This window comes from Silurus aristotelis (assembly GCF_946808225.1).
Source record: "Silurus aristotelis genome assembly, chromosome: 3".
In the NCBI taxonomy this organism is placed as follows: Eukaryota; Metazoa; Chordata; class Actinopteri; order Siluriformes; family Siluridae; genus Silurus; species Silurus aristotelis.
The window spans coordinates 33,875,048-33,891,092 of record NC_139576.1 but is presented as its reverse complement, the minus strand read 5'-3'; the positions used below and the strand labels follow the sequence as shown (position 1 = coordinate 33,891,092).

Here is a 16,045-nt window from a genome sequence, read left to right as displayed (position 1 = left end):
GGGCATGTAGGTGAAAGGAACAGAGGTAATGAGGAGGTGATGGTTAGGTATGGTCTTAAGAAGAGGAATTTGGTAGGGCAGATGGTAGATTTTGCAAAAATGATGGAAATGGCAGTGGTGAATACGTATTTTTAAAAGAAGGAGGATCATAGGTTGATGTATGAGAGTGGAGGAAGGTGCACACAGTTATATGTAGGAGATGCAACCTGAAGGAGATTGGAGACTGTAAGTTGTTGGCAGGGGACAGTGTAGTTAGTAGGATGGCTTCAGAGGTGAAGAAGAAGATGAAAAGAGAGAGGACTGAAAGAAAAATAAGATGGTTGAAACTGAAGGAGGAAGGTTCAATGAAGAGGTCAGACAGGGGCTCGGTGGTGGTGAAGAGGTGTTGTATAGTTGGGCAACTACTGCAGAAGTGACAAAGAGATGGTAGGCAGGAGTACAATGAAATGCGACAGAATTTGAAGAGGAAGTGGCAAAAGCTAAGGAAAAGGCATATGAGAAACTGTATGAGAAGTTGAACACTAAGGAGGAAGAAAAGGATTTGTACCAATTGGCCAGGCAGAGGAACCGAGCTGGGAAGGATGTGCTGCAAGTTAGGACAATAAAGGATGCAGATGAAAGTTTGTTGAATAGTGAGGAGCATGTGTTGAGAAGGTGGAAAGAGTATTTTAAGCAGCTGATGATTAAGAAAAATAAGAGAGAGAGAGAGAGAGAGAGAGAGAGAGAGAGAGAGAAGGGTGGATGATGTGGAGATGGTGAAGCAGGAAGTGCATAGGATAATTAAGGAGGAAGTGAGAGCAACTATTAGTCAAGTCAAGTCATGAGGCTTTTATTGTCATTCCTACTATACACAGTGGTACACACTACACAGTAAAAACGAGACAACGTTCCTCCAGAACCCTGGTGCTACACTAAACAACAACATAGAGCTACAACACACAACATAAAGACCAAAAGGAGACGTTACAGATCAACTCTCCGGTCTATTATCATGGGGAATGTAAGATCTCTACCCAACAAGATGGACGAGGTAGCGGCCCTTACACGGCATCAGAGGGAATTCTGGGAGGGTAGCATCCTGCTGTTTACGGAGTCATGGCTAACCAAGCTAACACTGGATACGACCATTGCTCTGGATGGATTTCAACTACTGTGCACGGACAGAATGATGGAGAATGGTAAGAGAAAGGGATGAGGGCTGGCAGTTTTTGTAAATAATAGATGGTGTAAACCAGTTCTCATCACTATTAAAGAGCAGATCTAAAGTAAGTACATTGAGCTGTTAGCTGTTAGCATGAGGCCATACGATCTGCTGTATGAAACAATTTCGTCTATGAGCAACTCCTTCTGTGGCAGACTGTTACATCCTAAGTGTCTGAGGGAATGATACAGAAGGTCTATTCTCCCTGCTGCTATTCAACTGTAGAATCAAAGCTGCTCCCACCATAATATACATTTACTGTGTTTTTAACTGTGTAATAAGAATAACAAAGTTTTGTGCAATAACTCTGCAATAACACAAATTTAAACCGTGCAATATTACCTATGTGCAATATGTTTAAAAGCTTAACTACTTTATTGGTGGTCTAGTTTTCTTTTTCTTTTGTAATTATACACTGTGATGTATATATTTTTATTATGTCTCTACTTTTTATGTATTTGCACATTCCACTCTCTTTGCTGCTGTAACACAGATATTTCTTATCTTATCTTATCTTATCTTATCTTATCTTATCTTATCTTATCTTATCTTATCAGTAGAAGCGTGGAGATGTTTAGGAAAGATGGCAGTGTAGTTTTTTAACAAGATTGTTTAGCAACATTTTGAAAGGTGAGAGGATGCCTGAGGAATGGAGAAGGAGTGTGCTGGTACCGATCTGTAAGAACAACTGAGATGTGCAGGCCTGCAGTAACTACAGGGGAATAAAGTTAATCAGTCACTTCCTGAAGTTATTGGAAAGATTAGTGAAAGCCAGGCTGAGAGAAGAGGTGACCATCTGTGACCAACGGTAATGGTTTCATGCCGAGGAAGCGCACTATAGATGCAATATTTGCTTTAAGAATATTGATGGAGAAGTATAGAGAAGGTCAGAAGGAGTTGCATTGTGTGTTTGTGGATCTAGCGATCACGTAAGACAAGGTGCCAAGAGAGGAGTTGCGGTATTGTATGAGGAAGTCAATTGTGGCATTAAAGTATGTGAGGGTGATGCAGGATATGTATGAGGACAGTTTGAGCACAGTGAAGTGTGCAGTAGGAACGACAGACTGGTTTAAAGTGGAGGTGGGTTTGCACCAAGGATCAGCCCTTAGCCCTTTCTTCTTTGCAGTGGTGATGGACCGGTTGACAGACAAGGTCATACAGGAGTCTCCATGGACTATGATGTTTGCGGATGATATTGTTATTTGTGGAAAGAGTAGGGAGCAGGTGGAGAAGAGCCTGGAGAGGTGGAGGTACGTGCTGGAGAGAAGGGGAATGAAAGTCAGTAGGAGTCGGACAGAGTACATGTGTGTGAATGAGAGGGAGGGCAGTGGAGTTGTGCGGTTGCAGGGAGAAGAGGTGGAGAAGGTGGAGGAGTTCAGGTACCTGGGGTCAACAGTGCAAAGTAATGGAGAGTGTGTTAGAGAAGTGAAGAAAAGAGTGCAGGCAGGGTGGAGTGGGTGGAGAAGAGTGATAGCAGAAGTGATTTGTGATAGAAGAGTATCTGTGAGAGTGAAACAGAAAGTTTATAGGACTGTGGTGAGACCTGAAATGTTGTATGGATTAGAGACAGTGGCATTGACTAAAAGACAAGAGATGGAGCTGGAGGTAGCAGAGCTGACGATGCTGAGATTTTGATTGGGAGGATGGACAAGATTATAAATGAGTTTATAAGAGGGACTGCGCATATAAAACGTTTTGGAGACAAGGTGAGGAGGTGCGATTGAGATGGTTTGGTCATGTGCAGATAAAGGACATGGGTTATATAGGAAGACAAATGCTGAGGATGGAGCCACCAGGAAGGATGAAAAGAGGAAGGCCAAAGAGGAGGTTTATGAGGTAGGAGGTGGATGTGGTGAGGGAAGACATGCAGGTGGTTAATTTGAAAGAGGCATATGTAGAAGACAAGAGTAGTATAGAGATGGATGATCTGTTGTGGTGACCCCTAATGGAAACAGCTTAAACAAGAAGAAGAAGAAGAAGAAGAAGAAGAAGAAGAAGAAGAAGAAGAAGAAGAGGTGTGAAGTGCAATTGGTCCAGTTTTGTCCATGTTTTATTCTAAATTACTTATTTAATGCTCTTGAAAGAAGGTTGTGAAAGTCATACAGGTTCAGGTGGTAGATTTACTAACCTATAATGAGGCAGAAGTAGATTTAAGGATAAAAAAATTCAGTTCTGGGTGGCAGTCGGTTTATTTACGCAGTGAAATCTGAGTACTGTAGAATTTGTTTCAAAGTTAGCATGTAAATGATAAAAAACAGCCAGTCTTTAGGTATCCCTTGTATGACTGCTAAAGTGTGGCCTGCAAGAGTTATTTTTTTTTAGTCTGATAAGAGGTCAGCCAGTACAGTTTGTTCTCTCAGCAATTAGAAAGAGAACAGTGACACAACAAAAGCTATTCTCAGATCTGACAGAACGAGAGTAGGCAGTTGCAAGTGTTCAGAGGTTTGAAAAGGTTACCTACTATGTTGAGATACATGTTGATTGGCAAGGACATGCTACAAAGATTTACAAGGGAGCAGGTGATGCACTGTTAAAACTCTTGGTCGGCATTTCAAATCATCTCAAATTATTGTTTTGATTTCCTGAATTCTCTACTTTTCTTTGGTTCTGTTTTCTTCTTTTTTCCTGTTTTAAAGCAGTGAGTGGAGGCTATTCCCATCGGAACTGCAAACACACTACAGTAACCACATCAAGGTACGTAATTTCTCTGATACGGCGAGCATCCAGCTTATTCAGTGTGTGAATTGTGACAAGTATAATCAGTCTTTCTCTGTCGCTAGCGATAATTTTATCTGTGAGAAGTGTAAGCTAGTTAGCTCTGTGACGGAGAAGATCCTAGCATTAGAGGAGCGCATCTAGAGAAGAATTAGTGAGTGTGAAAGCAGTCCAGGTTCTGCAGGGGAAAGTCTGGATGCTCTAGGTGGAGTTAGGATTCCCCTGACTCCAGCGTTATAGCTCCCGCAGCAGGACGAGTGGGTGACAAACCAAGAAGTCAAGTCAATAAGCTTTTATTGTTATTTCTACAATATATAGCTCAAGCAGTACACAGTGAAATGAGACAACGTTCCTCCAGAACCTTGGTGCTACCTTAAACAACATGCTGCAACACACAACATAAAGCTACATAACACAACACAGTGTGCTTGCCACGTAAAGTGCATTATTTGCAACCTAGTGCAAACAGTGCAGACAAAAAACAGTGCTGACAGACAACACAAGACAGTGTGGGACAAATACACAAAACACAAAATAGCGCCGACCAGTAACCTATTGAATACTTTGATTAAATAGTAATGTGCAAAAGGGCTATAAACAAGAATATTTAAAAAAAATAAAATAAAAAAACACAATGCAGTGCAAAAACAGCAGTAGCAGCAGTCAAGAGGTGCAAAAACAGCATGTAAACAGTATAATATAATAATATATAAATATTAAATAGTGGCGGAATGGATTTAGATGAGTAATGAGTGTGTGTTACTGTGTAACACACAGTTACTAAGAGTGTGTGTCAGTTTCAGTTTTATTTCATGTCTGTGTGTTGAGGAGCCTGGTCAGGATGCTCTCGATGGTCTCTCTGTAGAACATGGTTAGGATGAGGGGGGAGGGAGATGAGCTTTCCTCAGCCTTCTCAGGAAGTAGAGATGCTGCAGGGCTTTCTTGGTGATCAACAGCATACTCGCAAACCAAAAGCTAATGCTAAGGCCATGGTAGCACCATTCTTCTCTGCTTCACGTGTTCAACAGGTTTGCTCTCCTAAGTAAAGCACCCGCTGAGAAACCTGAAAGCGCTTTGGTAATAGACTCTATTCTGAGGCATGTAAAATTAGCTAAATTATTACCGACCAGGAGTTTAATTAAATGTGTTTGATATAATTGTGGATTAAACCGAAATAATATCTAGCATTAAATGAAGCTAGTCCTCCTGGGTATAGTTACATACACCAGCCCCGGCTAAAAAGCAGAGGAAGTGGTGTCGCAGCAATTTATAATAATAATTTAAATGTCGCACAAAAAGCTAAACACAAATGAACACATTCAAAGTTCTTTACACCAACATAAAATATTTGGCCATCCGAAAAAGCAAGTCTAGTCAGTCACTTGCATTAATTATTTATATACCTCCCAGGGCCCTACTCTGATTTTGAAGTCCTACTCTAATTTTGAAGTAATTGAACCTGTTCTAAAAAATAATTAACTCTTTCATTAACACCTATATCTTTCAAACTGGCTATTATCAACCGCCTAATTAGGAAAATTGGGTTGACTAGAAACTTCTTGCTTGACTAGAAAATGTTATTGAAATAAAGGGAACAGATCTCTTATTAGTTCCTATTTAACATCGCTATACATTTGTTGATATAAATGGTGAGTTCTTCACACTCTCTGAGGTGTTCTGCAAGGATCTGTCTTAGGCCCACTGCTTTTTTCCTTTATACAGTATATGCTGCTTCTGGGTGAAATCATACATAAACATGGTATTCATTTCTATTGCTATTGCTATATCTGATTATACACAATTGTATATTTTAGCAAAGCCAGATGAGAGAGATCAGCTATCTGAGTGGATTTTACATCATTATAATCCCCCACGCCTACTTAGATTAAAAGGTGCAGGTTATTTGTTGGTGCCTCAAATAATGAAGACTAGAGGGCAGATCTTTCTTCTATAAAGCCCCACAGTTATAAAACAGCCTTCCAATTAGTGTTTAGGACTTAGACACAGTCTCAGTGTTCAAGTCAATGCTAAAAACATATTTATTTAGTCAAGCCTTTGATCAGTAGGTTTTTCTTAGGTAAAGGAACAGATCTGGAGGGATCATGGATATAGAGTGTTCGGTGAATCGGGATATTTGTATGCGGTCATCCCCTTACTCTCACACGTTCACTCAGGTTTGTTGGCGGTGATGTTATGTCTTATCCCGGAGATCCCTTATGTCTATGTTACCTTCTGGTTCTCCCTTTTAGTTATGCTGCCATAGCGAGTCTTGCCGGAGTCCCCAACTACATAGTGTCCTTAATGTTAATACAACAAGAAGGATACTTTATCATTCATATCTTTCTCTCCCTGTCACCCCTCTTTTCTCAACTGGAACAGTCCGACATCCACATCATGGTGCATTTGATTCCTGCCTACAGGCAGATATTAAAACTCTACAAACCTATTATGAGGTCATCAAAGAAGTGGACCAGTAAAGCTGTGGGGGAACTTCATGGGTGTTTGTACTGTACAGACTGGGATGTTTTGATGACCAATACGACGTGGCGATGTAGCCTACAGCAGGTTATGGTCGCTGAACTGCTGGATGTCCGAGTGGTGCTCCAAAAATAATGTGGGCTTCATTAATAATTGGAGCATTTTTGAGGGCAAGGCTGGCCTGTTAGGGCGGGACGGTGTCCATCCCACTCGGGAAGGTGCTGCTCTCATTTCTTGTAGTATAGGTCATAGTCTCAGAACAGCACTAGTTAACAAGTGACTGTCTAGAGCCAAGGCCAGGGAGCAGACAGACAGGCTAAACCGACCGTCTGCTAGCTGCACAGAGTCGTTACTCAGGATCCACCAAATTGAGACTGTGTCTGTCCCCCGAGCGAAACCAACATATAGGAATTCTCAGAAAGTCTGTTTTAGTAACCTGATTAACATAAAATTAAATAGGACTGAACGCACAGCCAGCACCTCTGATCTAAAGATAGGATTGCTGAATATTAGATCTCTCACGTCTAAAGCGCTTAATGTAAACGAAATTATTACCGACCAGGAGTTTAAAATAATGTGTTTGACAGAAACATGGATTAAACCAAATGAATATTTAGCATTAAATGAAGCGAGTCCTCCTGGGTATAGTTACATACACCAACCCCGTCTAAATGGCAGAGGAGGCGGAGTCGCAGCTATTTATAATAATAATCTAAGCGTCACACAAAAGACTAAACACAAATGTAAAACATTTGAAGTTATTTACACCAGCATAAAATATTCAGTGTCTGAAAGCAGGTCCAGTCAGACAATTCCACTCATTATTATTTATAGACCCCCAGGGCCCTACTCTGATTTTCTCATAGAATTTGCAGATTTCATCACAAATTTAGTTACTTCTCTAGACAAAGCATTAATTGTTGGTGATTTTAACATTCATTTTGATCATCAGGAAGACTCCTTAAGAGCAGCAGTTGTGTCCATTCTAGATTCAGTTGGAATTAATCAGAATGTTATAGGACCCACTCATAGTGGTGGACACACTCTCGATTTGTTGTTAACATTTGGATTAAAAATAAAAAACGTAGTCATAATTCCACAGTCTGAAGCTATTTCAGACCATTATCTCATCTCTTTTAAAATTTGCCTCAGTCATTGCATTACTACTTCACCACGTTATCGTGTTAAGCGTACTTTCACGTCAGCTACAACAGCGCGTTTTATTAACAATCTTCCAGAAATTACGATATTAGATAGATCTCCGTCTGACCCTGCAGAGCTCGACTGGGCCACTAAACACCTAGAATCAACATTACGTTATACCCTAGATGATGTAGCTCCCCTTAAGACCAAAATGATCAGGGAGAAAAAATTAGCACAGTGGTATAATGATCATACACGCACCTTAAAACAGACCACTCGAAAATTAAAACGTAAATGGCGTCAAACAAAATTAACAGTATTTCAAATAGCATGGAAGGGGAGCCTCCTAATTTATAGAAAATCTCTTAGTGCTGCTAGATCAGCATATTTCTCCACCCTCATAGAAAATAACAAGCATAATCCTAGATTTTTATTCAGCACGGTAGCAAAATTAACAGGGAATAAAAGCACTGCACTCACATGCACACCATCATTAGGTACTAATGATTTCATGAACTTTTTTAATAATAAAATTGAAAACATCAGGCAAAAAATCCAGACGGTTAATATAAAGCCAAATTATTTTACAAGTAACCCTGTAGACAGCAGTGTAATTATAACAGACAATCAATTACAAAGTTTTACTCCTATTCACGAGAATGACTTAATTTCATTAATTTCCTCATCAAAATCATCAACCTGCATTCTCGATCCCTTGCCTACAAGTTTCTTTAAACAGATCATTCCAGAGGTAATTGAACCTGTTTTAAAAATAATAAACTCTTCCATTAGCACTGGTTTTGAACCAAAATCCTTCAAACTGGCAGTTATCCACCCCCTAATTAAGAAACCTGACCTTGACCCATGTCAGCTGTCCAACTACAGACCAATATCAAATCTCCCCTTCATAGCCAAAATTTTGGAAAAGGTTGTAGCACAGCAGTTATGCTCACACCTACTTATGAATAATATTTTTGAAATGTATCAGTCAGGATTTCAGCCTCATCATAGCACAGAGATTAAGGTGGTAAATGACCTGTTATTGGCCTCTGATCAGGGTTTTGTCTCCTTACTTGTTTTGCTCGACCTTAGTGCAGCTTTTGACACCATTGATCACACTCTACTACTTGCTAGACTTGAGAACGTTGTTGGAATAAAGGGAACGGCTCTCTCTTGGCTCAGGTCTTATTTGACTGATCGCTATCAGTTTGTTGATGTTAATGGTGAGTTCTCCACACTCTCTGAGGTAAAGTTTGGTGTTCCTCAAGGATCTGTCTTAGGCCCTCTGCTTTTCTCTTTATATATGCTGCCTCTTGGAGAAATTATTCATAAACATGGTATTAGATTCCATTGCTATGCTGATGATACACAGCTATATATTTCAGCAAAGCCAGATGAGAGAGATCAGCTTAACAATGTTAAAAAATGTGTAAAGGACATTAGACAGTGGATGCTCGATAACTTTCTTCTGCTAAACTCAGATAAGACGGAAGTACTTTTACTAGGACCACATGCAGCTAGAAGCAAACTTTCCGATTACCTAACATCTCTGGATGGTGTTTCTGTTTCAGCGTGTACGGCTGTCAAAGACCTTGGTGTGATTATTGACTCGAGTCTTTCCTTTGAGGCTCACGTGAATAATATTACCAGGATCGCCTTCTTTCACCTTAGAAATATTGCTAAAATTAGAAATATGATGTCGTTACAGGATGCAGAAAAACTAGTTCATGCTTTTGTTACTTCTAGATTAGACTACTGTAACGCTTTACTGTCTGGGTGTGCGAGTAGGTGCATAAATAAGCTTCAGTTAGTTCAGAATGCAGCAGCAAGAGTCCTCACTAGATCTAGGAAATATGACCACATCACCCCTGTATTAATCAGTCTACACTGGCTCCCAATCAAATCTCGCATTGATTATAAAATTTTACTACTGACATATAAAGCACTTAATGGTCTCGCACCACCGTATCTGAGTGAACTTCTGTACCAGTATGATCCTCCACGCCTACTTAGATCAAAAGGTGCAGGCTATCTGTTGGTTCCTCCAATAATGAAGATTACAGCAGGGGGCAGATCTTTCTCTTATAAAGCCCCGCAGTTATGGAACAGCCTTCCTATCAGTGTTCGGGACTCAGACACAGTCTCAGTGTTCAAGTCGAGGTTGAAAACATATTTATTCAGTCAAGCCTTTAATCAGTAGATTTTTTCTCAGGTAAAGGCTCAGATCTGGAGGGAACATTGATATAGAGTGTTTGGTGAACTGGGATATTTGTACGCTGTCGTCCCCTCACATTCACGTGTTCACTCAGGTTTGTTGATGGTGGTGTGGTGGGCCGTCTCTTATCCCAGAGATCCCTCATGTCTGTGTTGCCTTCTGGTTCTCCCTTTTAGTTATGCTGCTATAGCGAGTCTTGCCGGAGTCCAAACTGCACAGTGACTTTAACTCTCATGCAACAATAGGTACACTTAATAATCCATATCCTTCTCTTCCTGTCACCCTCTTCTCTCTCTCTCTCTCTTTCTCTCTCTCTCTCTCTCTCTCTCTCTCTCTCTCTCTCTCTCTCTCTCTCTCTCTCTCTCTCTCTCTCTCGGTCGAGTTAAACATGCTCCTGAGGCTCCAGTGACCACTGTTCCTGCCCCTCTCCCCCCCGTGGATCTTCCCACTTCATCCAGGCCTGCCTGGATTGGATGTCAACAGTCTCCTACACTGATGTCAACAGTCTCCTACACTGACTCAGAAATACACTTCGCTTTTGATCATCATCACTGCACCCCGCAACATTGTATACCCGCCACAAATGGACATTCGGTGTAACCCAGATGAGGATGGGTTCCCTCTTGAGTCTGGTTCCTCTCAAGGTTTCTTCCTTATGCCATCTCGGGGAGTTTTTCCTTGCCACAGTCGCCAGTCGCCACCGGCTTGCTCATCAGGGACAAACTTACTCATAAAGAACATATTCATTTTTAATCACCGCATTATCTGTGTAAAGCTGCTTTGAGACAATGTTCATTGTTAAAAGCGCTATACAAATAAAAATGAATTGAATTGAATTGAATTGAATGTTTTTGGGTCTGCCACCAACAGTCTGCATGAGTACACGGACACTGTGACGTCCTACATTAACTTCTGTGAGGATTTTCATCATTCCTCACCAGTGTAAATTGCAACAATGACAATGACGCCATTTTGCTGCAAAAAGTCCCAAGCCCCATCGTGCATTAACAGCATGTATATAAAATTAATAAAATGACAGAGAGTGCAAATAGAATATTATTAGAATAGTGTTGGATGAACAGATAAAAGATTCAGGGGAAGATGTCAGAAACCTTTTAGTCAGGGTATGTACAGTATGTCAAACAAGCTGGAGAAAAGCACACACTGAAAAGAAAAAGGGTGATCAATAGCAAACATAAAAAAAACCTCAAAACATAAAAAAATTAAAACAGAGAGAAAAAGTGAATGAAAAAAGTAAGAATAAAAAAGTATTGTAATAGATCTTTCAATTCAAATGAATGCCTGAGAAAACTACTGAAAATTAGATCACTCTGTGATCTTTATAATTATCATGAACACTGACACAACTGAAAGTATATATTTTATATTACATATGCAGTATATTATATTGTATATTTTTTTCTATGTAAGTTCATTATCCATTTCTCCAGCATATAATAAAACATATCTCTTTCTCTCTCTCTCTCTCTCTCTCTCTCTCTCTCTCTCTCTCTCTCTCTCTCTCTCTCTCTCTCTTTTTCTCTCTCTCTCTACATGTTTCTCTTACCTTTTTTTTCCAATCCAACCAGGTTCAATTCCCAGGCTATGCTTTTCTGCAGTAGAAAACAAGTAAATGTTGGAAAAATGGATGACTGACAATATTAAAGTGCCTAAAAAATCATTTTTTAAACTAACCCTCTTGTCATTTTTTAATTTTTCCAAATCCTAAGGTTTATGCATAGGCATACAGTGCCTACCTATGAATAGTAATTATCCAATTACACTGCAACCATATTTACCTATTGTGCTGTGTGTTCTAACCTGGAAATTATAAAAGAAATACACTGAGCTAGACAAGGCACCTCTGTGAGACGGTAATAATAAATCAATACAATTTGTTAACAAATTTGTTTAATGCGCAGACAAAGCGGAATATGCTAATACATTTCTTATATAGAAACTCAGCTGATTAAATTTTTTTATAATAATTTTCTATAACTGACAAAAGATTGCATTAATCCAAAGTGTGTCTCTACTCACTATAGTGCTTTGGTTATTTAATAGTGGATTGTGTAATTACATCCTTATTGAAATGGGAAATTTCTGAAGAAGTCTAATGGGATACCACTGATCTGTAAATGTGGAGAATAATTGCGACTTTATAAATTATTTGAAATTGAAATATCTTCGTAAATCCTATAAAATATTCAATAACAGTTTAAATAGATCCCTCTCACAATACCATTGGATTATTACAAATATTGCTAGGAGGTTTCCAGTTTCCAGAAAGTTCCAGTTTCCAATTTTCTTATAAGTTCATTTTTCTATTATAGACATTAATTAAGTGTTGTTTACATCTTTAATATTATAATTTAACAAGCTGTTTCTATTGTGACACATTGGTTCAAAATATTAAACACTTATTATGTTCAGTACACTTTCTGTTTAGTAGGATTGTTACTTAAAGATGGTGAATTTGCTGTTTGGCATACTTTAGGGCCCACAGGGGACCGATATGGGACCACTACTAGATTCCAGTGAAGCATACTGAAATATAGTGCCCTACTTGCATTATGATTTTCAGAGACCTTCTATTTAGCCAGTCTAAGAACAAACAAATCATATATGAGGTTACAAGATATTACTAGGTTTGGTATTATGTGGACGTCATCTTGGACCAAATTCAGACATGTGAACGCTATATTTGAAATATATATTGCTATGTCAACTGTGGAAAAGAAATTGCTCTGTATACAGTATGTGAAATAAAGGTTTGGATTATCTATAGTTCTGTTATTGCATTATGTGACCTGGAGCTATAAAACACAGGGACAGGAAGAACCATCAACCCACTATGATCTATTAAATGATGCATAAGCCAAATATAACTGGTCATTTCTGGACAGAATGAAAGCATCAAGAATCAAGTCAAGAAGCTTTTATTGCCATCTCAACCTTATATAGCTGATGCAGTACACAGTGAAATGAGAAAACGTTTCAAAACCCTGATGCTACATAAAAACAACATAGAGCTACATCACATGACATAGAGCGACATAACTAAAGAGCTAAAGACTAAAGTAAGTTGTCCTAGCCACATTAATTACATCGTGTGCAACCTAGTGCAAACAGCGCAGACAAAAGACAGTGCAAACAGACAGATACACAAAGCACATAATAGCACCGACCAGTAAACCTACCGTATACGTTATACAGTACAATGTGCAAAAGCGATCCGTAAACAAGAGTTTACTTGTAAACATAAACCCAATGTTGTGCAAAAACAGCAAAAGCAACAATCGAGAGATGTGCAATATAGCATGTAAACATACAATATGATTATAATATAATATAGGTGGTGCTGAAGACATGGATGTGCATGAATTGAAATGAGTATCGATTGTATGTTTGAGTTCAGGGGCTCTCTGAGACTTTTTGTGGGATATCAGACAGAGGCTTTGTCAAAAAGTTTTACCTCCTTCCTTTTAACTTCCAGTTGTTCTCCCACCATGTGGGGTCAAGAACACTAAATATAAACTGACCATTTTGTATTGTAGATGCAGCTGTTAAACAACTGTCATGTCAGGAGGCATAGGGTTTATGTAGTTAACACACTGTTCCTCATCAATTACGTGAAAATCTCCCACACATTTGAGTATTAGTGCCTGATTTACATGCTATCATTGTTTATTGTTTCAGCTTTGATTAAAGAAGGAAAAAGAAATTGGTCTTAAGAAATGCTAAATATTAATATTGAATAATGTTATAATTATAATAATGAAAATATTTAATATTTATAATTCTTATTATTTTAATAATATTATTTAATATTAATGTATATTATAGCTGTGAAAATAATATTGTTTGCTTTTAATATTTAATATAACAGCATGATAATCAAAAAGAAGCTTATAACATTATTAAATATTATAACGATAATAATTATAATTATTATAATTTTAATATTTAATAATATTATAATTATTATAATTTTAATATTTTATATATATATATATATATATATATATATATATATATATATATATATATATATATATATATATATATATATATATATATACTATTTAATAATTAGACTTTTCTACATTTCTTTTCTATAACCATATGCAAAGCTCCAAATTTAAATGAAAATTGATGACCATACGGAATCTCTATTCACTAGCTGATTCGATTTTGATGAGTCAGTTGTTTCCTAATATGGATCGGTAATAAAATATGAAACACCTCATCATTTTAAACCTTGTTTATTTCCTGAACCAATGCCCTCTGGCCCTTGTACAAATCCAGGGCCACTTTGGATCGCACTGAGCAATTTGTTTTCGCTCTGGATGAAAACCAAGTCAATATTAAATCATTTGGACAGCTGCACTTTCACAAAAGCAAAATGTCCTTTGGGAGATTGAAGAAGCATATTTTTCCCCCCTGTGGCACCACAATTGGTTATCTCTTCCCTAATTGTTTTAACAGATGGACATAATTATGTCCCCTGTGATGTTAGCGCTCGTATAATGAAGGTACAAAGCACTAACATGACTGACTGGCGTTTCATTCACGTATGCAAAAAAAAAAAAAAAAAAAAAAAAAAATGAATCATGATTTTGGATAGAGTTTAGACAAGGTAGGATCTACATTCTGAATACATAGCAGAACACAGTTTAAAAAAAAAAAACATCCACAGAATACTTTCATTCAATACAGTGGCTCATAGAAATGTATTGTTGATTTAATATAAGTATGTGGGAATTATATATGTTTCATTAAGTTATTAATCATCCAGAAAAAAGTGTTTGGCAACAGCAAAGTCTCTGAGTTATTTAGTGATGATCTGAAAAGTATTTGATTAAAATTAAAACCATCTCTCTCCCATATCAACCGTCTAATTGGTCCATGTGATATTTCCATGTCACTTTTATTTACTAATTTCGGTTATGTACACGGCATCTGCCTTTGTACATTAGGCACTGCTCATCAAAGCATGTAATGGATTTCATATTAGAATTGATGGAAACACATTGGGAAATAGATGCATGTATGCATCCATTCTCGATTAAAAATCCTTCATTGTGAATGGAGATAGAGAATGCAGCTTAGTCTTTTGACTTCCTTTTTAAATGTATAATTCCTGGATATTAAAGATTTCAAGATGCAACAGTGTTTAGAGCTCATTTGAGCACAACATGCAACATCATGTTTACAGTGATGCAGGAGTTATTTCTTAACAATTTCTTTTCTACAGATAAATTCTATGCACAATCAAACGTTATGATAGTAGCTTGGGTGAAACGTTTCAATTCAATACATTTTTATTTGTATAACGCTTTTAACATTGTCTCAAAGCAGCTTTACACAGATAATGTGGTGAATAAAAGTGAATATGTTCGTTATAAGTAAGTTTGTCCCTGATGAGCAAACCGGTGCGACTGTGGTGAAAGAAAAACTCCCCGAGACGGCATAAGGAAGAAACCTTGAGAGGAACCAGACTCAAGAGGGAACCCATCCTCATCTGGGTTGCACCGAATGTCCATTTGTAGCGGATATAAGATGTTGCGGGGTGCAGTGATGATGATCATAAGCGAAAAGTAGTCCTGAGTCAGTGTAGCAGACTGTTGACATTAACTACAACTCCAAATCCATCCTCAAAGCTCCCATTCTTACTCCGGAATTTCATGGAACCACCCAAGGTGTTGATGAGAAACCGTCCCAAGCTGCACAGAGTGGCCTCCAGTCGGGGATAACACTATCCAGAGGCAGGCCTGGACGAAGTGGGAAGATCCACAGAGGGGAGAAGGGCAGGAAAAGTGGTCACTGGAGCCTCAGGAGCATGTCTAACTCGACTGAGAGAGAAGAGGGTGACAGGAAGAGAAGGGTATAGATTATTAAGTTTCCTTATTGTTGTATAAAAGTTAATGTCACTGTGCAGTTTGGACTCCGGCAAGACTCGCTATGGCAGCATAACTACAAGGGAGAACCAGAAGGTAACACAGACATGAGGGATCTCTGGGATAAGAGACGACCCACCACACCACCGTCAACGAACCTGAGTGAACGTGTGAATGTGAGGGGACGACAGCATACAAATATCCCAGTTCACCAAACACTCCATATCCATGTTCCCTCCAGATCTGAGCCTTTACCTAAGAAAAAATCTACTGATCAAAGGCTTGACTTACATTTTGGTTGAGTTCTTCAGTTGCTGCAGAGCCCTAGGGATGTCCTTCTCAGTTATTGCTTGCATGTAAGTTATAACTTTAAAGTTGTATGGTCAGCAATTT

The 16,045-nt window shown here is 38.4% G+C and overlaps 1 long non-coding RNA gene across 2 annotated transcripts; it reads left to right on the top strand.

Moving 5' to 3' along the window:
• The first annotated feature begins 953 nt into the window (after positions 1 to 953).
• Positions 954 to 6,444, top strand: LOC310724101. 2 transcript variants are annotated; one of them, XR_014532937.1, is made up of 3 exons: positions 954 to 1,178; positions 3,838 to 3,895; positions 6,337 to 6,444. It is a non-coding gene; the product is annotated as an uncharacterized lncRNA (long non-coding RNA). The 2 variants fall into 2 exon arrangements; XR_014532938.1 differs by lacking the exon at positions 954 to 1,178 and adding an exon at positions 3,298 to 3,720 and having other exon boundaries at positions 3,841 to 3,895.
• Positions 6,445 to 16,045: the final 9,601 nt, after the last annotated feature.